Source organism: Ornithodoros turicata, chromosome 1 (genome assembly GCF_037126465.1).
Source record: "Ornithodoros turicata isolate Travis chromosome 1, ASM3712646v1, whole genome shotgun sequence".
NCBI lineage: Eukaryota > Metazoa > Arthropoda > Arachnida > Ixodida > Argasidae > Ornithodoros > Ornithodoros turicata.
The window spans coordinates 80,298,035-80,324,783 of record NC_088201.1 but is presented as its reverse complement, the minus strand read 5'-3'; the positions used below and the strand labels follow the sequence as shown (position 1 = coordinate 80,324,783).

General features: G+C 46.1%; 1 protein-coding gene across 1 annotated transcript in view; it reads left to right on the top strand.

The window, feature by feature from the left end:
• The first annotated feature begins 390 nt into the window (after window positions 1-390).
• LOC135378431 (neprilysin-4-like) overlaps window positions 391-26,749 on the top strand; it is a 156,380-nt gene continuing 130,021 nt past the window's right edge. Inside the window, exon 1 of the mRNA XM_064611461.1 lies at window positions 391-453. The gene's annotated coding sequence lies outside the window, so the exon portion shown is untranslated. The remainder of the gene's footprint in view (window positions 454-26,749) is intronic.

Sequence of the window (26,749 nt, the reverse complement as noted above, 5' to 3'; positions counted from 1 at the left end):
GAAATTTTAATGTGCTATTTTGGTGCAACGTACGACACTCCCAACCGCGCATGATCATCTCATTCGGATACTTTCACTGACATTACCGGAGCTCCCCAACTTATGAAGCGGTTTCTCCTAAGGTAATTTCGCGTCTCTTCTCCCGGATATATTGTCGGCCATCTGATTCCTGCGGGCCTCCAAATGTCAAGATGTTTCAGTGGTACACGCTATACGCAGTTCCGCCCTGATACAATTTAAAGGTTCTTCTTCGCATCTGCTATTCTTAAAATTCATTATCAAGGAAGTGCCCTTCCGCTACGATGTAGGCAAAAAACAATGGTATTTTATTTTGTGCTCATGCAATCATTTGAAACAATCCACTCCAAACTCCATTTGTAATCTACGGCGGTGTGCAAAGCAGTCATCTGCCGGAAACGCCGATATTCTACGAGGCTGTGCATCAAGTGTGTGGTAAGCATTTTGTTTCATATCTCACTGTAACGTGTTGCTTAATACGACAAAAACGTCATAAATCGAACCGGCCTCGTTGGTACAACAGAAGTTCATGGGAGGAGGGCGTTGAAGCCCTAACCTGACACACAATGACACTCTATAGGCCTGTCAAGAGAGGGACACCTATTCGAATGACGTTTGCCCTGTTGAAAGTGAACACCAGAAACTTCTGATGTCACAGCAATATTTATTTATGTGAAACATCAGGACTTTCTCATGTTCACATCGTGTTTGCGCTCAAAGCTCTCTTGACCTTTCTGGACACAATTCGACTTCGATCCTTATTGTGGAGGTGCTCACTATTTCATTCTCCGTATCACCAGCGGCAATGGGACAGAGTATCGCCTCTGGCGATGAAACTCCCCATTCATTGTCATAAAATAAAGTTGTTGTAGTTGTCCTGATGTGACATCAAGAAACATCAGAACTTTCTGATGCCACATCAAGATTTCTTCATCACCCTTAGAGCTAGCATCAGGTGTTTCAGATATATTCTGATGCCACCACCAGACGAACACCATGTGGCTTGATGTCACATCAGCAAAATGTCATGCCCCCTGTCAACATCAGCAGGTTCCTATGTAACTTCATCGCACATCAGGAATCTGTGATATAACTGATCGCACGCAAACAAGAAAAAAATGTAGAATTTAACCCCGCTTTTTCTTTAAAAAAAAACGACGCAAGAGAGGGTCTACAACAGAGTGAGTGCTGCCTGAACGAAGGTCCGTGTGTTTGTGTTATACTTGATGTTATGTTTGCCAGTGTGCATATGCTACATGCTGAATCTTGTAATGGATCAGTAGCGCATGTAATGGAACCAAATTGCCCAAGCGAACACACCAGTTGCATGCTTCAAACAGCAGGTTACTCTGCGACCCACGAGCACAAGCCAGTACAATGTGTCCGACAGGAAAGTCTACCTGCTAAATCCCAGTGCCTGCTACCCCCGTCGCTTCCTTCCTTGCCGACTTTACAAGAAGCGTCTCACCCACTATTCACGAATACGCATGATGCAAACCGACCCGCTGCAGGCAGTCGAAAATATCTCGTCCACGTAGAACACAGTAACCGCACGCAAGCTATCTGGTGTTCTTGTCAAGACGGCAGCATATCCAGGAACATCCCGAAACTCCAAAGCTCAAGGAAATGCTACCGTCACCATATTTCTTCCGCCGAGTCATTGTGCTGCGGCGACGGCTGCATCGCAACACGGGCTCGCGCGTCCTTGTTTGTCCAACATGCCACCAGCCAGCGCTGTCGCGCACGCGCAGTTTCGTTCGATTCGCATTGGGCGCGTTAGGTTCGTGCTCCGGGAACATTCCCTCTTTCAGGGGATCACTTAACACCTCCAAAGTGACTTCCGGTGCACGTTCCCGGGTGCACCCTGCGCACCCCTTCTTCGGAGCCGGAGAACGCTGGGGAAGAGCGAGGCCAGTTCCGGAGCGTGACGCATGTTCCGGTGTACTGCCTTTCGAAATGGCGCAACCGTTGGACGTTGCAACCGTCCATGCTCTTTGTGTTTCCGGAATCATCGGATGTCGGCGGTAAATAGTTATACGATTATAGAGGACTGCTATGGTCTACTGCTATTTTTACTTAAAAGCAGACGACAAAAGAAAGCTCGGTAGGCGGCGCGCGCTGAGCGGCTCTGGCGCTCGGCTTCCGGATAGGCTCACAAACACCATTAAGTAGAGGCACCAAGGGTATCTACCCCTGAAAACCCGGGTTATGGCGCTCGGGAGCCTGCTTAACGCGCCCATTGCTGCACTAGAATGGGTGGCATGCACCGGAAATCTGCACCGGACACATGGTGCACACACGTGCACCGGACACATGGTGCTGGCAACAGTGTTTACCTCCCCCACATCAAAACCCCAAAGAATCCCAAACAACCCCACGTGGTAAAAATTATCCGCAGTCCTACCCTGCGGCATGTGTAACATGTCGCCACACTACAGACGATTTTACTGTTATGCTACTGTATTTATTTTACTGTTTATTATACTGATATTTACTGTAAAACACACTAAACGCAGCGTGCGAATGCTTTCCGCAAGTGCGACATTGGCCTTGATGTTCTGCTACACCGCTCTGTATTGTCTCCTTCCACAATACCATAATAATTTAGAGCTCTGAAGGAATCAGGCAAATGTTGCTACAGGACAAAGTTGTTTATGAACGGTATACAACACGACGATCCCTTTGGCCTGCACAACGACAACGGGGCAGCCCAGCCATAGAACATGCCGCCGATACCAATCGCATTAGTTCACCTAATATTTTCGCCGAGCCAGTTCACTACTGATATTGTGCAAGCGTCACTGGAAGCACACTGTTACTTCACCTTAGGCGAGCTGTTTGATCGGGGCGTTCCTGAAAACAGCGCTGATTTCCTACTGTGCACCGATTCATGTTAGCGTCGTTTGTTTGTACGCAGGTGTCGTGAGGGACATAGAGGCGATGTCAGGGAATCTTCCCGTTTGACTGATCAAAACGATTCCAACACACAAAAACGATCCACAAGCAGACGATATCTTCGTTCTGCGTTGCGCCGAAACTGATGAAAAGTGATTTCGCCACCCTTTCCCCATCGGGTTTTGTACCCGAAGGATACACGCTTTTGCGGCATGCCCACTTTGCATGAAGCCTATACTCCACTCACTCCGATTGATTGTGTTTTGCCCACAACAAGCAGACGATCTTCTGATTCCAGTGCCACCGCAAGAGCTTGACGTCTTGCGCGGAAACTGGTCTATCGGCAGATAAATCTTACGTGTAACATCACGGCACCATTATTAATGAGTGATGTGCTGAATGGAGGCTGGCGGGGGTGCTCACAGATGTCCCTGCCGCTAGATGCACTTGCAAGGTATATGTAAAATGGTTGCGAAAGTCCCATAAGGCACTGCGTCTTCAAATCTTCGCCGTCTTTTGACCGTCAGCGCCATCCATTCGTTGTGCGAACTATAATCGTGACGTCACTTATGACATGCGGTGACGTCACAGTCGACATCAGTTGTGACGTCGGTTCACGTGTTCACGCAATTTCGTTTGCTTCCCCCTCGCCCCGCACGCGCTTCGCTTTCCTTTGCTTCCATCACACATAGTACTATACGACAACTCGTTCGAACATTGATTGCCTTTACAGAGCCTACCGTCAGCGCCTACAGGGTCCGCGATCAGCATACACAAGGCTATGCATAGTACAAAACATTGTGTGGCGCACTTATGATCTCATAAAGGATCTGCTCAAGTTTGGATTACAAGAAACGTTTCAAAGAAGCTAATCCATTCCACCATCACACGTCACTGCAACACGAGGTCTACGATCTGTGGGAGTGCACTATATGCCACTGGTAGGCACGGTATCATAGGGAATAACTTTCCATATACAAGCTGTATATCACCTGTAACTTTCACATGCAAATAATAAGTGAACGTGAGGCCCAACAAGACAGCACTGGAAAGGTCACGAGGGGTTACTTCACCTGGCACGTTCGTCATAGTGCCATACGGATTGCTTCCCCTACTGAAAAATCCTATATGTAGATCCTATACATAAGATGTTATTGGATATGGGACCTATAAGTGATACAGGTACCACAGGAGTTATAGGTTTTATAGGAGCAATATAGGTATTATAGGAGATGTAGGACATGTGTCTCCTATATTATCTGTACACTGCGTGTATGGGGACACGGCGTGGAATTTGGCTGTAGTGATCCATGCATACACATGCAGTGTGCAAAAATAATGCAAAAATTGTACAATAAAATACCGTCTACTTGCCTGCAAATGATTTATTAAAATCATTCACCATTTTTTACATTCAAGGGCACAGCTGTAAAGGCTTGCACTGCCGTGTAGCAGATGGAGATGCGAAGCCCCGAAAAAAACCCGGAAATTTTTGGGAAAAGACAGTTTTTTTTTGTTTTTTCCTCGTCTCGGGGAAAATAGCCCAAAATTTCCAGGCGACAAAATTCAAAAATGTAAATTTTCGTGCCTTTTATGCGTTAAAACCCGCCAACAGTGCCTTAGGTGCCTCTAATCCGCCAACAACCACCAACTTACTGCTCCGTCTGACCGCTCCAAGCGATCGCCATCGCATTCACATAATGTCGGAGTTCTGGTCGGAGCAAGTGGGTCAAGCTGCCGTAAAATCAGCGTCAAACAGCGGAGGCTGCCATCTTGTGGAACCCAATTGCCAGACCCGGAGACCCGAAGTTCGCCAGTTACAGCGGCACAAAACGCCGCTGTTGTCTCTCTGTCATATTTGCTTAAACAAACGAATTTCTTGAAAAATGATGCAGTAAACAGGTAAAAGTTAGTAATAACTAAAATAACTAACCGATGTTGCCTTCGACATTCTTAGCGATTGTTGTAACGCTCGCACTGTAACGCAAGCACAAGCTAGAATGATAGTTTCGGTTGCGGCTTTTGGCGTGCTACATATCTATCATATGCAGGCACATCTGGAACTACATGTTGAGCCAAAGTCTGTCTGAAATGTTTTTGATATATTTGCAGAGGCGAGGGAGGATGGAACGTTCAACACTCCGCATTACAATACTGCTAAGGGTAAAACCTAATTGATAAATGGAGACGTCCAAACATCACGAAATGTGACCACACCTCGATGGCATAATCCTGATGTGAAGCCTCCATGGACCAGAGGAGAAGGCATAGAAAAAAAAAAAAAAAAACAAAAGAAGACAAGACATCTACGAAAATGTTACATATCAATGACTTGATGCTTCCTCTTTTTCTCTATCGTGATTACTCAAGCAGCTCAGTTCTAAGGTACAGCAGTGACGAACTCTCACCCTCTTCGTGCACCAAAACGAGTAGCCTACACTAAGCGTATATTGGTATGATGGTTGACCACAGTGGGAACAGCATACTTCTTCTTATGGAAAGCAGTCTCAATATAGCTTTTCACTCCTTATTGGAGAAAATCTTCACTGTGATGAGCATACATACAGGCAAAGCGCATATGTTGCTTTCCAACCACTTGTCATCTGTGCATTTTAGATTTTCGCATAGAGACAACGCTTTGGAAGTGCACAAGTGAGATATCTTAGTGAAGGCACGGTGCGCGTGATTTCAAAGTTCCTCGGAACGACGTGCCATTCAGATACAGGTAACGATCATGGTACATGACAGAGCTCATGCCTGATATGTTGTACATGTCCATACATAAACAAATTTTACTTCAAAGCAATAAGCAGTTACGTCCAGCACAGTAATGCCACTATGTGTGCACACGTTTTGTGTACGCAATGACTGTGTTCCACATTTCACTTCTATCAAGTAGGAAGCGTTTGTGTGGAAAAAGCAACAAGCATATGGGTGGGTGAATATGAATTTTGCAGATATTAGTAACGTGTAATACAAACCATTTACTTATCTTTTACAGCTACACAGATTTCTTAATTGTATGCATGCCCCAACTCATGTCAAAGCGAAGCAAACAAATTTTGTTAAGAAATCTATAATCAGTGATCTACAACAAAATAAACTTCATTTGTGCCTATGCTTTGTGAACGTAATCACTGTTTCACATCTTATGTCTAATATAGTTAAAAACGATAAAACCCCCTTGCAGGAAAAGACGAGAATGGAACACAAAAAACATGAGGACATCACACTGAACTGCCAACCAAAGAATTTTTATTTTGTGAAACGATGCCTTACATACATGAGACCTCCTCTCCCCCTTTATTCCGTCTCATGTTGGATTTCCTGTTTACACCACAAAGGTAAATGCAGGGGTTACTGACGCAGTTACTACCTGCTTTTTTGATCTCATGCACCTCTCAAAAGAGAAGGCTACTTTGTTTTTTACACCTGAACAAATTTTTTGTTTGTTTGAATTCTGCCTGACATCCCACACATAATGTAAAAACCCCGAGACTAGGGAACACGAAGGAACAGGCACAAACACGATGTCTTTTCACACAACTCACACACGTCAAACACGAAGTTAAGTCAAACGAACACAAGTCAAACACGAAGTCACGTTTGTGTCTGTCCCTTCGTAATCCCTAGTCTCGGGGTTTTTACATTATGCATCATCTTCACCAGGTCGCTTGCTTCCCAGCCATTTTTTCATTGTCATATCCACATGTCAATAACTGGTCCCCCAATGCACCGTATCTATTAGAGGTATTAGTTGAATGTTCTTTTAAACGAGTGTTCACGCTGAAAAATTGGAACCCGAGAAAGGGACAGAGGAGGGACGACACGACACGTTCTCGAACACAGCAAACCCTTTAACCCTTTAAACCCTTTAAAGGGTTTGCTGTGTTCGAGAACGTGTCGTGTCGTCCCTCCTCTGTCCCTTTCTCGGGTTCCAATTTTTCACCATGTACCATCTGGCCTGCACCCTTGCCCTTTTGCCACGAGTGTTCATGCACCTTTCAATTAAAAACAATTGAAAAAAAAAAAACCCAGTGCTTTATCAACTAGCCAAAACACTCGCTCTGTTTATGCACCTTGATGATTCCCCGATATATACCTCATCACACTTTCGTGGTATAGAGTAAACTATATGAATATGGCATTCTGCAACTTTCTTCCCGTGATCACCAACCAGGCCAAGTTTTAACCGTTATATCTAGTCAATCAGGCTTTATGTTAATTCATGTGAATCACCAACCCATTCTTTTTCATGTTACGTCAATATGCTTGCATATGTGGAGAACTGAAAGGTATATGCTACGTGTGAATAATGAATGTCATCAGACTGGACGGTGGGAAAGGTCTTTTACGATACAGCTAAACACACACCGTCCTTAAGCCCCTTTCTTTGAGTGTGGAAGGGGATGACGTGAACGATACGGTTGCAAAAAGAGGTGCATGAAAGTGGTTCCACTTCCAAGCCAGACTTTTAAGAGAAAAGTTACATGGTGGTTGAAATAGATTCATGGAGTACGTGCGAAGGATTCGAAGTGGTTATGCAACTTGCCTTATCAAATATAACCGATTACCAAATATATATTTGCGAATAAATCCAATCTACCATTATCAAACACTGTGTGTTATTATTCCACAACTCAGTCGCAAAAATATTTGTAGTCACGAATAGCGTTTGAAACAATTTCCATTGGCAAACCTTCGCAACATAGCTTTCAGTGTCGTTGCAGAAGAAAACAAACCTTCACAGAAAACATTCTTCACTTGCGAAAGCGAAACGAAGCTGCCTACTTCAAGTACTGCCGTTCATTGGCAATCACAAAACATAATCTGTGCACTAACGAAGAAGTGTTTTAACCAACATACGCAGGACGACGGGCATGAATGCACAAATGTAGTCAGTTCTTCGCACAATGTCGTCGTAGAGAGATGGGTCGTAGAATTAGGCTGGGCACCTTCTTCTACATCATCCAAAGCAGCCTCAGTTGGCTGGCGAGCATCACAATATTTAACGAACATCACAGTCCACAGACACAACTGCACAGAACGCACAGGATCGTACGTCCGCAGTGACTGGAAATACCGTTGTATCATCCGCTTCACTCGCTGGCCGGAAGCCATACCTGGCCGGACGGTATCATTGAACGTCTGCACATGCAACTCAAGGCAGCCCTCTGTGTCGCGAACGATACGCGACCCTGGCTGGATCGTCTTCCCATTGTGCTCCTAGGCATCCGCTCGTCCCTGAAGACTGACCTGCGCTGCTCTTCAGCCGACCTCGTGTACGGCTCGCCCCTACGGCTGCCCGGAGCTTTCTTCACACCAGTCGATTCGTCAGCTGTGCCCGACCCCTCCTCTTACCTCGACCGCCTACGTTCGATATTCCGCGACATGGTCGCAACACCTCCTCGGACCCCTCGCCGTTCCCGCACCATCTTCTGTACCCCTGACCTGGACACAGCAACACATGTTTTCATCCGACGTGACACCCTTCGCGCACCCCTTCAGCCACCCATATGATGGCCCCTTTAAGGTACTTCACCGTGCCGACAAATACTTCGAGGTGCAGCTGCCGCGCGGTCCCGACACCATTACCTTGGACCGGCTGAAGCCCGCCCACCTCACGGACATCGACGCACCCCGCCGCCCACAACCCACCTTCCCTCCCCTGCTGCACTGCCCATTGCTACCAGTGGTCACCGACGCACGCGTCCGCCAACACGCCACGTTCGCTGGACTTCACCTCTCGTTCAACCCTCCACAACCCGGACTATAGGACAGTCCCTCCGCCGCAGGAGGGAACCCTTGTAGTGGCCAACTTCACTATCATTGACATCGCTTGTGGCCCCGCGAGTTCTTACCTCGAGCGTAGGTGTCGAGCGCACCCGCAGTTCATGAAAACATCATTCTTCCCTCGGCCATCACCTGTATCGGACCTCGTTTATTGTAGCGCAGCTACACCGTGAACACATCGACACACCCATTGAGAAGCGACGGCAGCCATAACTCACGCTGGATTGGATACGGATTGAAGTGGCTATTTTGAGAAATAGCATGCTCGGTGCACATTGTTTGCAGATAATTTCTACTTCGGTACAAATCTAGGTGGCAGATTTTGCGATGTTGGCAACAACCGGCCCACAAGATGGCGATCCCCGTTGTTTTACGCGGGGAATGGGCCGAATCACATGGCAAGATGGCGACTTTGACCCATCTGGGTCGGAGTGGACAGGTTGTTCTAATTACCTATCGCTGAGTAGACAGCAGTCTCAGGCTCTGCATTTATGCCTAGAGGATGAACACTACTAAAGCTTCTAGCTCATTGTATGCTGTGGTTTGGACGGCAATGCTTTCGACTCAGCAGTAATCACATTTTGTTTCAATTTCGTCCAATTTTTCAGAAAAAAAAACACACGAAAAACCCGTTTTTTTTTTCTGAGCGATTCAAAATTTCCGGAAATTTTGCACCTCTAGTAGCAGATGACGGAGTCGCATGGGTGTGTGAGCTCTGCAACGTACTTTGGCGTAACTTACTTGATGTATTTTTACGTCTTGTAACAGGCTTCACTGGAGCTTTAGGTGCTTCGACATCGAAGGGCAGTTCAAAAGCCAATGCTGAGCTATGTGCGTCGTTATTGCCGATGGCTGCGGGAGCACTAAAACAAAACAAAAAAATCTATTGATGATCCGTAACTCTGCGCGAAAATCACTGTTATGATAGGCAATCGATGTTGATTTCGTATTTGAACACCAAAGCACATTTGCCACGAATGTTCGTAGATCACAGTGAATGAACGGCTGCGACGCGCATGAGGGGGCAACTAGCATAACCACACATAATTTGATTAACGGCATATCCGAAACGCACAAGTTACGGCAATGCACTGCACTATGAAACGCCGCTAACGTACCGAGTGACTCGTAAATGTTGTACGTAATACACTTAACGTGATAAACCTGCATCATTTCCTTCGGTCACAAAAAGTAATCAAACTTGTCTTACCGTTCACCTGCGGTACGTCGGAAAGAGTGCAGACTTTCTCCTCCGTTCGGCCGACCGTTTGGATACTCGCGCCTCAATCAAATGGCTCTCGCCCAATCAGCGCGAAGGAAACTGAGGACAGTTCTCGGAGACCAATGAGCATACAAATATTTACACATATACTGTGCAGCCAATCAGAGATCCCCAGACCAGGCGCGCCGCTGGCGATAGTATTTTGGAGGCGGTGCGTTTCGCTTTAGAGCCGGCGGTTGCCAGAGCCCGGTGGCGGCGCCACCTGTTCAGGCGCCCTTCGTATTATGGCAAGAGAACGGAAAGTCACGCGAAGACGGGACCAATCTATGGGAAAGAGGACGCTTTCCCCGTCAAAAAGAGACCTCGATCGCCTTTCTATGCCAACAAAAACCCGATATCGAGAAAAATGCCCCCGGTCCTATATATAAGAGAGCCGCCGTTGCCACGGTGTCCTAGCTCGAGGACGAAGCGGGATAGAAAGGTGTTGCAAGTTTCTACGCGTGGCCTATGTCGAGTGCGTTTACCCATTAAAAGGAAGTTCGCATCAGCCGCGGGCTTCGAACCTGGAAACGGGGACAAAATCGTGTAATGGTGATCGGTGTCAGGAATTTCGACAATGACGCCTTAACCACTCGAAATCGACGGGTGATCTGAATGGGAAAGTTGAAGAGCAGAGAACAGAGCACACGCACACAGAATTTCGACTGAATCGGACATCGGGTAAGCGAGTTGAGACTCCGAACAGTGGGAAGCGTTTCAGGGTTGCTCTAGCCAGACGGGTCACCTCGTCATACTCTTAAGTCGATATCGGGAGAGCGGAACGCCGCTCACCTACAGGACAAACGCCACTGGAAAGAGCACCGCGAGACCGTCACAACGATGGCAAATACGACCATGTAGCAGCAAGGGGAACGTGTTTTGGGGAAAAAAGCCGCCGGCCCCAGGTATTGGGTGGACTGTAAACGCGGAAACCTGTACCTCGAGAACCGCTAAAGTTGGAAAGATGTGGTCAATTTTACCACGTGCGCCGCGTCGAGAACAGTATGCTCTCCAAAGATGAACTATGTCCGGCGTGAGCTTCTTTCCGAAAAAGGGCCCCGAAGTTTAAAAAAAAACTGCCTTATTTAACGCGTCTCCGCCTACAACTTCCAAACCACTAGAGATCAGCTCCTAGTGTGATTTGAGCGATCGTAGAGCTATTCCAGACCTGTTCGGACCTAAATTTTGGTCTCGATCCGACAAACGGAGCGAGAGTTACAGGACTTTGAAGGTATCGGAAGTACCGACGGGGGCTTGAATTTCCAAATATCTCGACAACTGTCAGGATTTCTGACAAGCCGCGAGCATGCAGGCGAAGGGAGGGGGGGGGGGACGGAAATTCGTTACAACAAACCGCGTCCCGATATAACTGCTGCAGGCCGAGATATTAGACCCGGAAACACATCGAGGGACACCGCAATGTCGCTCGATGGGGTTCCACCACCACTGGACGGTTGAAAAACGCCCAGTACTGTAATATGCCGAATGTGTGCATATCGAGGAACGCGTGCATCATTGTATGTTTGATGTTTGGTCGTCCAATAATGGACTTGTATGTATGTTCCAAAAATGAATGGAACATCAGTTATTTTAAGCTGTAAAAAGTTTATATGGATTTTCGGAGGACTGATATGTGTTTCAGCACGTTCTTACTTGTTTCAGGGTTTCAGGGACTCATAACTGGTCGACAAAGGATGACTCCTACGTGGCCAATATATGACCCTGTATGACTCCTGCATGCTCTACATATAGGACCCCGTGTAACTCCTATATCCTCAATATAGAAACTTGTGGCTCCTACATGGTCCTACATGACTCCTGCATGGGGTCGTATAGGATCCCATAATGGCCTACACAGGAGTAACACAGGGCCTCATGGGTGCTACATGACCCCTGCGTGGGCTCATATAGGATCCCATAATGAACTACACAGGAGTTTTATAGGTTTCTACATAACCTATAAGGATCCTGTATCATCCTATAAAATTTTATGTAGGACCTATATGAATTACTTATAGGTTTTACCAATGATTTTAAAAAGACGATTGTGTTTTTAAAATGTGTTGAGTAATTCAAGGTACCAATACTCAGAGGCTGAGGGAGGGCAAGAAGCAGCAAGTGTACATCTCCCCTTGTATATGACATACGCACATGACAGTCACCCTGAGACATTCAAAATAACACGATGCAAGGCACAAAATACACATTAATAAGCACCAAGTCACACTATATTATTCAGTAAAGCTGTCCGTACTACGAACAATGTTTCTAGGCTTCCCAGAATCATTTATGTAGTCTTCATGTGCACCAACTAAATTGATGAAAAAGGTTAAACAATTAAATTATGTACAAACAGCGGTCCAACAATTACGTCTTCAGCGTTGCAACTTGTCGTGCTGCCCTCGGATGCATTATACAGTCATTCAACTCGTGTGTATTTTTGCGTCCTCGTGTACCATAACGAACACGATCGAGGAAAAAGATTGAATAATCGGTGCTATTCTTGACCCGATACACATGCTTTGTCGTTGTATATAAAACTGGAAGTTAATAAAAGCAGAGTTCAAAGAAAACTCAAGCAGAGACACGAAACTGCTTACTGAAACTTCTGTAGAATTCTGGAAACGGACATCACCATTCTTCTGGACACAGTCACGCACTGATTCAAATAGTTGTCTGTGCGGCATAGAATAGAATAAGTCCTCAACGTCCACAGATTAAATTAAATTTAGTTGTAAGTAAGCGCTCGTCCCGTCTACGTCTTCTGTGTGGTCGTCTGTTCTTAGCGCTATCTTCTGTACCACTTGAAAGCTTTTAGGAAATCATCGGTTGCCATCCATTCGGTGAGCTATAGATGTATTGCTCTGGTGACAGCACAAGTGAAGATGAGGATGTAACATTTCTTATTGGTCCGGGCTCCTTCATAAGATGGTCATTAATACAATGGTCCGGCATAATCTGTTCCTGTAACCTCGAATGATGCCGCTGGGGATATCCGATCTCGTGGTAACGGAGCAGTAATTTCTGCGCGGGCTCGTGCTTTAGCTCAGCGACAAACGTGGCACTGATGCAAAGTACTCTTTACCACCTGACGCGCTCGAATAACCCAATGCTCCTGCCTTCCTGTACGCCTGACTGCGTACACTGTTAGAAAAATTTATACCTTTTGGGGTATAAACGGCTTGTCCCAGGGCGCATACCTTTTGAGGTATAAACGCTATACCTTCCTCAAGGTATACTATCTTTATACCTCCCTGAAGGTGTATTATTTGCACCTCAGGGTATCAAGATATACCTCCTTGAGGGTATATGTTGAAGACCTTGTGGGTACAATTGAAGAAAACGGTAATATTCAATGTGTTTCAGCGTCATATCCGAGTGACGGCTTCCCAGCGCAGCTTTCCACAAATATTGAAGAAAAAAAAAGGACCAAAGGAACGATACCAAAAAAAAAGAAAAAAAAAAAACAAACAAACCTGGAGACACTCGCGCACAAACTCACAAAGCATGGATGTTAATCGGAGAGGAAAGAAATTAAGTAACAATTAGCATTAGATTGGAAACCAAGAAGCAACAACAACAAATATTAGGAAAAATATTTCCAGGAGCAGTTAGCATTTGCTGGAGAACAGATACATATATACAACACACCGCGGCTACACATGGTGGAGACCATCCTTCGCCCGGGAAGCAACTTAAGAAGTGTGGGCGTGTAAATTTATTTATTTTGGGATCAAACAATTGGCTTCAAGATGTCACTTCCCAATATAATTAGAATGCTACTGTATTACTTACTATGTTTTTAAATCAACTTATTGTTTAACTGAGATGATATAGTCGCCGTCACAAATTAATGTGATCCCAGATGTAGCGGAAGAAAAGGTATACAAAACGCTGAAGGTATAATCGTAACATAGAAGTACTTTTTTATACCCTCAGCTGCCGCGGAAGGTATAGAATCAGAGATCTATACCTTACACATGGTTTAAACAGGGTATAGACAGTGGTGATGAGGTATAAATGTCGTACTCTAGACCTTATTTATACCTTTTTTATACCTTTTATATACCTTTTCTTCTAGCAGTGTACTGCTGACGATGGCCCGATAAGGCCGTAACAGCTGTCCGTAACAGTACTGGCATGGCGACGTTTGAGCACTTACAAACATATGCTGTACGTGCAGGCAAACAGCTCTGGCTAGTTTTTTCCCTTACGTACTTCGCTGGCTTTGAACTGGGCTTTCAGAGATGAGTTAGCACACCCTGACGGGAGGAATCACATGCTACGTGACCCTCTGACGCCATCCGCTCAAACGTTGCCTGCCAGCGTACCGCTGACGATGGCCCAATAAAGCTGAAACAGCTGTCCAGTACTGGCATGGCGACGTTTGAGCACTTACAAACCAATACTCCTCCCATAAGTCTGCAAATGTATCCTGAACGCCAGCGTGAAGCAACCGTACATGCGCCTGCATAACAAGTAGAGTCGTAACTGGATGGTCTAGTGGTATAACAACAGGGCGTTTTATCGAGTCAGGAAAAGCGCCACACTGTAAGCGACGCTGTATGTGAAGAATTCCTAAACAATCGTTGAACAGGGACGTGTTCTGAGTGACTGCCTCTACGCAATTGCTATCCAATAACGTTCCGTTTCACCCATGCGGCAACCCTCAGCGTCCTCGAAAACGAACTTAAATTGCTGACCTGGAGTACGGGAGCTTCGTGACAACTGGTCCCTGGGTGAATGAGCCGTTGTCAAGAGAGACATCAGGTCCGAGATATTCCGTGTCACAGTTGCTCGGCCCGCAGTACGCAGTTCCTTCAGCCGCTCCAAGTTTTCCGTCACGAGAGTCAGGTATACGATGTTGCCCAACAGTCTGGTCAATACTTCTTGGGGAATAGGGATATTCTCGGGTTTCGGCACCAATCTTATAACAAAAAGAGAGGACATCCGAGCAGGGCAATGATTTAACGGTTTAATAGGGCAAGATGGCGCGAATAGAAAAAACAAACAAACGAGGTCACGATGACACCTTTCTTCACACATATGCATCTGTTTTACTCTTTCTGAGGTCATGCAGATATGGAGACATGAGCACAGAAAATATTGCTGAGTTCTATGTTTTTGTTGGCCCCCATACTTACAGGCACTATATGAAGTGCACTTCAGTGTTGGGAGTACACCGCACTTGAGCAGCCTTCCTGCGCACAAAAATGCAGTATGTGCCAAGTGTTGTGAACAGAGCACCCCGGGGAGCCAAAGGAACAGAAAACCACTCTGCAGTTTCACCTCATAAAATTTCGGCCATGCTTAGCATCTTTAAAATTGTTCCCATTGTAAGTGGATGTTACACAAAAATGTACACATGATATTACAGAAGAACTAGCCAGTATTCCAAATGTGCATCAGACTGTGCCCCTGAGCTCACTGCAACACCACGTGTAAATGCACGACCGCCAAATGCAAGCCCAAAATCATGCCCTCATGCCCACCAGCGACACCACCATAGCTAAAAAATCGGTCAAAATATGAGAGGAAGAAGAAGAAGAGACCACAGGGTGGTGGCACTGATCTCGATTGTAAAAGGCTGGATCGCGGATAGGGAGCGCGAGCGTGAAGAAACCGGCCGCCATCTTACTGTACCCACAACAGTCGCCGCAGCGATCATGGCAACTTCTTGCAATTACGGTCGTACCAACCGTACTGGCAAGGTTACAGGGCCTAAATTTATACAGTCACTATTTATGAGTCACTCTTTATCGAGGAATAAATAGGCGTCCATTCTGTATAGTTAGTTGACCATTATGAAGTGTTTTTTTGCCCAAAACGAGCACTGGATGCAGGTTGCTTGATCGCTCTTCCGACGTTCAATCGAGCACACTTGCATTTTACCCGGCGGCAAATACAGTTTGAGTGCATAATATGCTTGAAAGAACACGTTACACTACACAGGTAGTGTTGTCATCAATATATGTGCGAGCACTCGAGCGCTTTTTTGCATGCATTGCTAGCATGGTACACGGTGTTCTCTGCGGAAGCAAGTGCCACATTCATTTCTTTGAATTACCTTCACGCACAAGTTCGGTATTACGTCATAATGAGACCACGATTGTCACCTTTTTTCATGTATTGGTATTGTTTTGTGCCTTGGTTTGATTTGTGACAAAGAATCCTACGTAACGGTGGTGTGGCGCGACTTGAATAACGCCTTTGTGTCTGAGCTGTATCGTCAGCTTGTTACGATAGTAATAATTTGTAGCGTGTCGTGCTATTTGTAGCAGTTTTTAAGGCAAAAGTGGTCTCTCAATACAGGTTTCGTCATGAGGGCTACCCAGTGAATTATCTGTGCAGTGTAATATACGGCTGGGTGTACAGGTAAGTATCACGTTCCTCATCCACTGGTTTCTACTTTACAGGAAGGAACAACCTCAGTGCACGCACTGTGGTTAGCCTCTCTCAGTTCTGCATATTTTCTTACATGTTCACATCAGAAACACACCTTAGACTTTAGGCCCCTTCACCCAGCAATATAATAATTACAGATTAATTCTTTTTAGAATAGTTTTTAATCTTTAGAAGATACAGGGATCGTAAACCATGTTTTAAACTGATGTTTTAACATTTGTCCAATGCATTTATTAAACAACATATTCATTTTTAACTGGTTGCACCCAAACCAATGTTCTGATGTATTATTTCTTTTGTTGTCGATGCACCATAAAAATTGGAATAATCATCATCAATGCAGGTTACTTCACAGCTGCCTCAACATACTCAAGAAATGGTGCAGAACCTGCGTAATGCCCACAAACTTTGACTACCACTGCACCTCCAGAAAGTAAAGGCATATGTGTCACATGGGATTTTTAAAGGCATTGACAGTATATAATATTGTATAGGTCCCTGACGTGTGACGGGAATAACCCCAACACAGCGAAAAGGGTGACGAAGCGGGGTCAGCGTCTCCTCTTACTCACGGTAGTCCGGATAACTGAAGCTGGATTACAAGAATTTTCGACTTTCGTTCCCTGGAATTCTTGTCCGAGTCCGGAAGCTGAAGTCCGGATAAACGAGAACAAAATACATGGAGGAAAATCCGTTCCCGTGCCTTTTGTCCGGATACCGCGGGATCTGGATAAATGAAGTCCGGATAAACGGGGATCGACTGTATATATATATATATGTGTGTGTGTGTGTGTGTGTGTGTGTGTGTATGCCGTAACGCCGAAGAGACCGAACTTACGCACGTGCATGGGCAGGCATATTCATTAAACTGACATTGCTCGGGACGGATGTTCCTGTGTTCATCACATATATATACAGGGTGGTCCACAAACCACGATAGAAATTCACAGTAAAAAACGTAGGCCTCGGAGAGACATGCGGTCAAGGGATTTTTTTTTCTTCTGCCAATAACTTTTGCCACATATTGGTAACGTTTCATTTCGATTGACGGAAAGTTAATTTCTTCAATTGAACTTCGAAATCCTCCAAGGCAACCTAACGTTTTCTTTGCGGAAATGGGTTGCCCGCGGTCATTTTACTAGGTATAGCACATAATCCCACTCGTAATGCAACGGCAATTGCCGAAATAAATTCGCCGAAAATCCGTGGAAATGAGCCCTTGGCTCCGACTCTTTTTTGACGGCTCGTAGTTTGAGCGCAAAGCTGCGAAGAAATGAGGTTACATTGGCACGGCACATGAGGAGGGTTATAAGCCTTACCCTGTATTCACACGAGTCAGTTTTCTGCCGGCAGCAAGTCGGGAAGGAGTGAGAGGATATCCGAGATAAACAAGGTCACTACGCGTTTGAAGACGCCTGTTCGTTCTCTTGCATTCACACGAGTCAGTTTCCCGGCGGCTGTCAGTTTTCCGATCGCTTCCGTATTCGCGCTTGCATTTCGTCTGTGTCTAGCGTAGGATGGACCAATGAAAGAAAAAACTTATTGCACTTGCGCTCCATGTGGATGATGCAGAGTGCATTCACGTGAGAAACGGGACAAGATATGGGCCAAAGAATAGATTCCGAAGAAGCGCCATGGAACTGTCTATTACCGAAATACTGGTAAACGGCCACGGTGCCTTTGTTTATTAGCGATTGTTTTAACCTCTGTTGTCCTTCGAGTCGTTTCAGCCCACTTAATGAGTTAATGAGCACAGTTAATGAAACTGAAAACAGTTCTGGCTATGCTTGCATGCAATATAGGCATATTAGCGTGCGTGTGCTAATTTTATAGCTCAGCTACGCCGAGTTTCGAGTGTTACAGAATGGAACGATACTCATACGACGTGTTCGTCAGGATACACTGATTATGTGTGTAAAATGGTCATCCGAAACTCTTCGCCTTTTTTAGAAAAGTGAGTTTTTAGTTTCACTGACATTCCGACATGCGGCCCGCAAACCCTGTGTCGACGTCGCGCGCGAGGTCGGGGACGTTTCGGCTTTGCCTCTGGCTTGGTTTCTTCCGCCGACCAGGCCGGGATGTCTGCTGCGCTGCTGTGTAGATTGATATGGAAGTAGTGATACAAGAGTGATACGCTATTAGTGAACAATTATACTTCTGTCATTTGATTGAACCCACGAGGAGCGTGAGTTTTTCTTCATCAGACTGCAAAGTAATTTGCTAGGCCTGTCCACGAGGCTTCCTGGTGCGTTTGGTGTTCCGTGCTGCGTACCAAAAATGCGTGTGTGCTTGGCGCTCGGCTACAAGAACAATTCAGCGTGCAGTTCCAATGTTGCACCTTCGAAAGCTACAATTTGCTTCGGTCATTTCGCCCCTGAGCGTTACGGAAGCAACGCGCAACTCGAAGATGAATCTGGAGTTTTCACACGAAGCCGAAGACATTTCATCCGGGATGCTGTGACAACGATATCTGCAGCTGGAGATGCGGAGGCAGCAAAAGACAGCAGATGGAGGTAAGTCGCGTAATGTACCTTTGATAAATCATAAGTCATACGGTGTGAATGCCATCAAATTGAAAAGACAGACGTGCTGCTCAAAAAGGTTGTTTTGTTTTCAGTACCAATTTGGAACGTACCTCATTTCTAAATTATTGCGGAGACATCCTGGCACCGCCGTAAAATTTGCACTCCACGTCCCAACTTTTTCCTTTCAGTGACATCTGCAGGCGGCACTGAGGCATTTTCTAATATTTCATTCATTTTCTAATAAATGGGTAACTATGCCTGGAGTGTTTGTGTTTATCAAATGGTGTGCCCATACTCTATTGCTTTCACAGTGTACATTTAAGCAGCTAATGTGTACGGCAGCACATTGTGTATTTTCAGAAAGGTATAAATTTAAATCTGGGTTTAGCTGTTGTATTTTGGCCACAAATAAAGTGTTCCTCCAGGACCTTCAAGGATTACATTCAAGCAGCGTCTTGTGTGCAAGAGCATATTGTTTCCATTCGTTGCCATTGTTGCAAAATTGGAACACTGTTCCATTCACTGAACGAATATACAAGGGACGATGCAATCATGTAAAAGGAGATCGGTTTGGAAAGTGCGAAGATCAAAGAACAGTGCAAAACAATGAAATGTTGTTTGGGAAGCCGGGAAAGCGTCGTTGTCATCGACAGCATCAGCGTGTTTTTCAAAGGGGGGGGGGACCGAACTTGCTTAAAAAAGCGTGACTACAACGGAGCTGCCATCTGTTGGTCATGGAAGGCGTTACCTTCCATTGGCTGCTTCATTCCGTCAAACTTGACGCGCTCGATTTTCCTAAATTCATCACTTGCTATCTAAATTCGGCGTACTATGTGCGTATCTAATATGTATTTGTTAAACAAATAAGCAGTGAATATTTTCCCATTACATCACTTGCTTGTGTGCTGTCGTTCGTTCGTTACTCTATTATCACGAAACTCGACAGACCAGAGCATGGAATGGCGGGTGGTTTCGTTTTTGCCATTTCCGGTTCCCGTTTGTCCGCAGAGCAGCATGAAGATGACGGTTTACTGTGTGTATTCATCTTTGGATTACTGTTGCCTTCGGAAATACATGCCTACATCGGTTACGATGGGTAACGATTTATTGATTTCGCTCGCAAAGCACACAAACGCCACTTCAACACGTCATAGGCGGTAAACATCTTCATCTGTGTTGGTGGAAAGCAAAAGGTTGGCGGTGTCGCAGGTAATCTCATAGATAAGATATGATTCACGTTTGATATGACAACGTTAATCTTGTGATTCCCATAGCACTAATGAGGTCAGCACGTATCCCGAAGATTCGTACGTACTCAACACAATTACAATGCTTGCCTCTCTTCCTACGATGGACGTCGTTCCCTCCATCGGCTCGTTCCCGCGTTTGTCATCCCACGTGACTGCACAGGGTTGGCAAGCAAGGGAGCAGCTCCGCTGTAGTTAGGGGGCTGAAAGTTGTCCACTAACACTGTCCATGACCAACGGATGGCTGCGCCCGGGCGGTCACGCTCGGGGATAGGATAATCCCATTGACGGCGCGCCAAGTACGTTCTTAGAGTCTTCCTATATTAACTCAATGGTTTTTCGTCGTCGTCATGTATGCTGACTGAGGGGCCTCAAAGGTCGTCTCACAGCTAAATGTAACTTTTACTATTAAATCTCAAGGGGTCATAGAAGTGTCCTGTAGAACCACGAACTTATTTGGCTACAGATAAAGTTAACCGAGAAAAGCAACGTTCCAAATATGGAACAATGGCTATTTGGGCTTACAACCTAGTCTGTTTCTCCAGGGCCATGGCGGAATTTTCAACAAGGAACTGCTACGCCTGGTCGTCGTCCCGAAGGTACAAAAAACTTGAAGCTGCTGTGGACGATGTTGTTGCATCCTTTTCAGCCATAAACGACATTGTGATCTTACCTCCGGAGGATGTTGATATGAACACTGATAATGAAGATGGTGACTCTGAAGGAGAAAGTAATGCCATACCAAACGAAGTATCTGGTACTCTAGAAGTGTTCGGTTACGAGTGACAGGATGGCCTGTCCGACAGTGACGATGATGCCGATGAGCCCGTAAAAAAGGGACCTGAAACATTATCGCCCAAGAAAGAGATATATCGGGATCCCACTGAAGGAATCCCGATTCAGGATTTGCGTAATGTGCTTCCGAATATACTACCGAAGGACAGCTTTGAGCTACTTCGCATTTCCTGAGTGATACCGTCATCGCCATTTTGGTAAAACAGAGTGAGAGATACGCTCCGTAGCACAACTATCACAATTTTCGACTTTCTGAAGATGATGTCTTCAAGTTTATTTGGAATATTGGTATTGACCGGTTATCGCCAACTGTCAAGGATGGACCTGTACTGGTCAAAATCTGACGAACTTGGAACTGACCTGGTAGCGAAACAGATGCCAAGGAACCGCTTTCGGGAAATAAAGCGTAATTACCTTCACGTTGCTGATAACGAACAGTTAGACAAGAACGACAAATTATCGAAGGTACGGCGACTCCTGAACGAACTACATAAGTTGCTAGTACAGTTCGCTATCTTTTCTGAAGGTTTGTCCATAGATGAACATATGATTCCCTATTATGGTTATCACAGTTGCAAGAAGTACATCTGGGGTAAGGCTGTATGATTTGGGTAAAAGGCTTGCATCCTGGCATCGAGCGACGAATATCCTTTCAAAATTAGCGTCTACACATCTACAGAGACAAGCACAGCAAAACGGATAAAAGCAGTCCGCTAGGCGAAAGGGTTGTCCTCAACCTGCTGTCTGTAGTAGAAAATCTGCAAAACACAAGGTTTTCTGGTCCACGAAAAAGGCTTTCGTGCTACTGGTACAGTGCGTGACAACCGAACAGGCTCGTGCCCTCTTGAATCAGCCAAATCAATGGCGAAGAAATAATAATAACTGGGTGATTACGTCGCGAGACAACTGAGATCATGAGCGACGCCACAGCGGTCGGTCTGTGGATTGCTTTTGCCCACCTGAGGGTTCTTTAACGTGCGATGAAAGCTCATCACACGGCACCCCGTATTTAACGTCCCTCGCGGAAGACGGCGTGTCTAAGCAACTTGTACCCTGCCACCAAGTTGTTGGCGTCCTCGGCCGGGTTCGAACCCGCGATCTCGAGATCAGAAGGCGAACACGCTACCGACTGAGCCACCGAGGCCGGTAATGGCGAAGAAAGAATGCGGCTCATTCGACTATCGGTCAGACGTGATAGTGCTAGTAGTACATTGGAATGACAACAGGGCTGTGACCGTTGCAACTAATTACGACACTGTTACGCCAACCGTCAAGGCTCAGCGTTATTCAAGGTCTGAGAAAACAAATGTAGACCTAAGGCAACCACGGCTCATCGGAGAGCATAACCTCAGCACGGGTGGAGTCGACGTCCTCGACACGTTCATCTCCCAATATCGGCCGAAAACTCGAGTAAGAACTGGTATTGGCCACTTCTCGTAAACTGTGTTGGGATATGAGAGATGCTGCCTGCGGATACACTGCCGTTTACATCGAGCTGAGAAGACGGACTACCTAGAGTTCACACGAAACATTGTACGAGGACTCGCTTCTGCTCACAGGGGAGCTCTGTTCGGTCAGGTACAAAGCGGATATTTTAAGTTGCAGACATATTCTTAATTCGGCGAGTCTAACCTTCCAAAGCGGTGGTCTTTTTGCGACCTCTCAAATCAAAATATCCGCGTCCAAGTCCGCGTGGCGCGCCATCTTCGTATTTTCCAGGGTCATTGAGCACGAATGGAGAAGAGGACGAAGCGGGAAAACAAACGTGATCACATCGGCGCGTGCTTCTGGCAGTGGCAGCGTTTTTCATTAGCTCGTACGATTCAGTCGAGTTGCGTCATCCTATCCTCATCCGAAATATCGCTCGAGCACCCATTGTTGGCTAAGTCGGTCACCGGAACGTCGGTGTCCCATTCACGTCCTGCTGGCATTGAGTTGGTAAAAATGCTCCATGCGGTTGGCCCCTACCAGCATAAACTTTGGACTGCTGCTAGAGTAAAATTAGTCTGCCTATATGGGCACACAAATGCAGAAAGCGAAGGCACTGTGGCAAATTTCAGCTTTAAGAAGGTTCCTCACAAAAGCGCAAAGCGCACGAAAGAAATCAGTTTTACTCTGGCCTTTGGCTTAACGCAGGCAACGGTTTAGCCAATCAACACTAGGTAGTCACTAGGCACAATCATCACTAGATGGAGTAACTGCTTGCTGCAGTTCAGAAGAAGAAGCCGTATATTAAAAGGAAGTCTGGCCATTGGGAGGAGTCACAAAAAGAGGCTCGACCTGTCAGTCACTGTTTCGCTCCACTGGTTGGTTTACATTTTAGCACGGGGGCCGCCATGACACCTCACTGCCACCCAAAATGGCGAAGAAAACAAACACAGTGAAGCGGAGATTTCGTGACAAATATATTTACAGACTGCTCTGATTTTACGCTGCAAATGTACATCCTTCGAAAATCAGTTTCAACTGATGCTCACCCATCGATATCTAAACGAAAATAATACGTTTTGTCGCCGGTGTTAAGCCTAGTGAACACGGCGACCGTGGCGATCACAACGAAATCGTAACAAACAACGGCACTGTGCTCTACAATATTATATTTAATTGCTGGATTTCGTGGATATAATCATTCTTGCCTTTTATATTCCAACTACTCATGTAGATCTGTTTAAAAATCGCACCGACGACAGAATTGTGTCCTAGCAGGTGGTTCTGCCGGCAGCGGTACAACGACGGAAGGAAACGACAATTCCCGACGCGCCCCATGCACCCTAGATGGCGTTTATCAAATTTGCACACAAAATGCACTAGTTTTGCAGATTGTGAGAGGTATCCATTTCAATCCCATCCAATCCACTTGCCACCCAAAATGGCGCTGCCCATGTTGGACAGGGGGACATATAGTGAGGGTAGGTTGATTGATAGCGTCCCATATTTCAACACCCAATTTGTCAGAGAGCTGACAAAGTGGGTGGAGCTTCTGGTATAGGCATGAACCATTAATGGCCAGACTCCCTTTTAATACACGGCTCTGCTGTAGTTGGCATCGCAAGGCGGGCAACGTCACGACTAATCGCGTGGACGATGTTATGCTAGTGCTCAATCGAGTCGTGGCGAAGATGAATAGCCTAACGGATTCACCTTTTAGAACGGGTGGAAAATTAAAAAAAAATCTGTGCACAACGAAGGGAGAAAATTCAGCCATTATTGTGGCGTAGACCTTGTACCGGAACTACCTGCTAAAAACACAGAGGCTTAAAGGGCCACACGACGCAGTCCTTCCGGTATGTCTTGTGCCAGAAATACAATCAACTACCAGCTCCCGTGGCATAGTGGTTAGGATAATCCTTTCCACGCCGAGACTGGGAGGCAACACGGGTTCGAATCCTGTCACCGGCTGTGCTGTCTGAGGTTTTCCTGAGTTTTCCGAAGACTTTCCAGACGAATGTCGGCACAGTTCCCCGTGAAGTCGGCCTAGGACGCATACTAACCCCCCTGTCCCCCACTCCTTCCTGTTCTCCTCTCTCCACCTATCCACGTTTGTACGCCGCTCATAGCCACAGTTGCTTCGCGGCGCTAACACGTAGCACAATGTACTGAAAGTCGAGTGCAATAGGGGTGGATGGGTAGGTGGAAGGCCTTGAACAGACTTGTGAAACTAAAGAACATTGATAAAACACATACCGGCCACCCATGTTGCACTCGACTTTCAGTACGTTGTGCTGCTTGGGTTGTTAGTTCTTTCCTTAGTACTTCCTTCATTATCGCTGTCGCACAGACTTTGGGGAGCCCGGTAAAGGCTGTTTTATATTGAGCTTTATGCTGTTAAGAACTAGAGATGTCAAAATAAAAAGAAAGCCTCGTTACATTCCCAGCAGCGGTAACATTTGTTTAAAAAGAAAATACAAAAACACCGCACGTGGCACCTTTGGCACGACACAGCACGCGTGTGTCCAGTTGCAATCATTCGAAATTAGCGGAGGAAAGCAGCTGCACGTGCTTTCGAAAACGCGGTACAGGGCCTCTCCAAACGAGGCTGCTATTCCAGTAAACAGGCAGAAAAACGAATCCACAAGAGGTAGTGTGGCGCTCAAAACACGACTTCGAAATCGTGTTCCCTATTCTCGGGGTTTTATCTTATGCAACAACATAACGTCCATAACTTAAAAACCCGAGACTAGGGGACAACTCTCGTTAACATAACGTGACCGCCTAAGAGAGTCATGACTTATCTGTAAGGTCACTAATGAAAAAGTCGCATGCCCCTTTGAAGTGAGATTCTTCATGGTAGCCTTCATACAGGGTGGTCCACCAACGCTGATAGAAATTCATAGTAAAAAACTTAGGCCCTGGAGAGACATGCGGTGAAGGGATTTTTTTCTGCCAGTAACTTTTGCCACATATTTGTAATATTTTTATTTCATTTCAATTGACGGAAAGCTAATTTCTTGAATTGAACTCCGAAATTTCCCAGGGCAATCTAACGTATTCTTTGCGGAAATGGGTTCCCCGTCGTCACTTTACTCCAGTATAGCGCATAACCCCACTCGCCGAAAATCGTGGAAATGAGAGCCCTTGGCACCGCCTCTTTTTTGACGGCTCTAAGTTTGAGCGCAAAGCTGCGAAGAAAGGAGGTTACATTGACACGCCACACGAGGGGAAAGGGTTACAAACCCAACCCACAGAAGAGTTCCGCTGCCAGGTATCAGCTTTGCCCACGTCAGTTTCAGGGTCGCGCTCTTTTTCCGTTATTCGTGTTTTTGTTATTCGTTATTATTCGTTATTTTGTTATTCGTGTTTTGTTGTTGTTTGCTTTCGGGTGCGTACGCGGCTGTTTTCACTATGACCGCTGATAGCGGTCTCGTAGTTTTTCTGCACCACCTTATTGTCATTAACCTGTGTATGTGTGAGAGAGAGAGTTGTATGCGCGAACGCCTGTCAGCTCTCTTTGTTCAATTCGTTTGTTTCAACATGCTACGAATTTCTTCACATTCAACACACTTCCTGTGTACTTTGATTAGGTTATCATTAGCGTAAAAGCGTTCGAAGCGTTCGCCATCTGCTGCAATGCACAGGTGGGCTCTACGAATTGTATCTTCCACGGCCCTTTTTATTTCGGATCTGGAAAGCGACGAGCAGAAAGCAGTGATTTTCCCCTGCTGGTCAGCCGGCGATCGTGGTTCGCTTTTGTATACTTCGTCTTTGATGCGACCCCAGAGGTAAAAGTCCATCAGTCAGGAGACCTGGCGGGCCATGACACTGGACCAAATCGGCCAGTCCACTTCTCCCGGAACATGTGACGGAGCAGCTGTACTGCACGCCGCGCACTGTGAGGTGGAGCCCCATCGTGCTGAAATCGAGCGTGTACGCGGGTCTGTTCATCAAGAGGCAGGTCATCAATAAAGCTGAACACGGCATCTAAAATTTTGCTACAGTAGCGGTTGGAATTTAGGGGTCCCGTGAAAAAGATTGGCCCAATAATGGCTCCGTTATAAATCCCGGCCAATACATCCAATCCCCACTCGTACTGACGCTTGCAGTCCCGTAGCCAATGTGGGTTTGTTTGGCTCCAATAATGCGCGTTGTGTCGATTCACTTGAGCGCTATGGCAGAAGTGGGCCTCGTCAGCCCAAATGACCCTGTTCACAAAGTTTCTGCTTTCCTGGGTCCGACATCGGATCCAGTTACAGAAATCCAGCCGTTCCTGGTTGTCGCCCGGCTGGAAATGTTGATGAAGGCTCACGTGGTACGGGTGGAGTTTGTGCTTGTGTAGTATCCTCAGCACACTTGACTTTGATGTCTGTACTCAC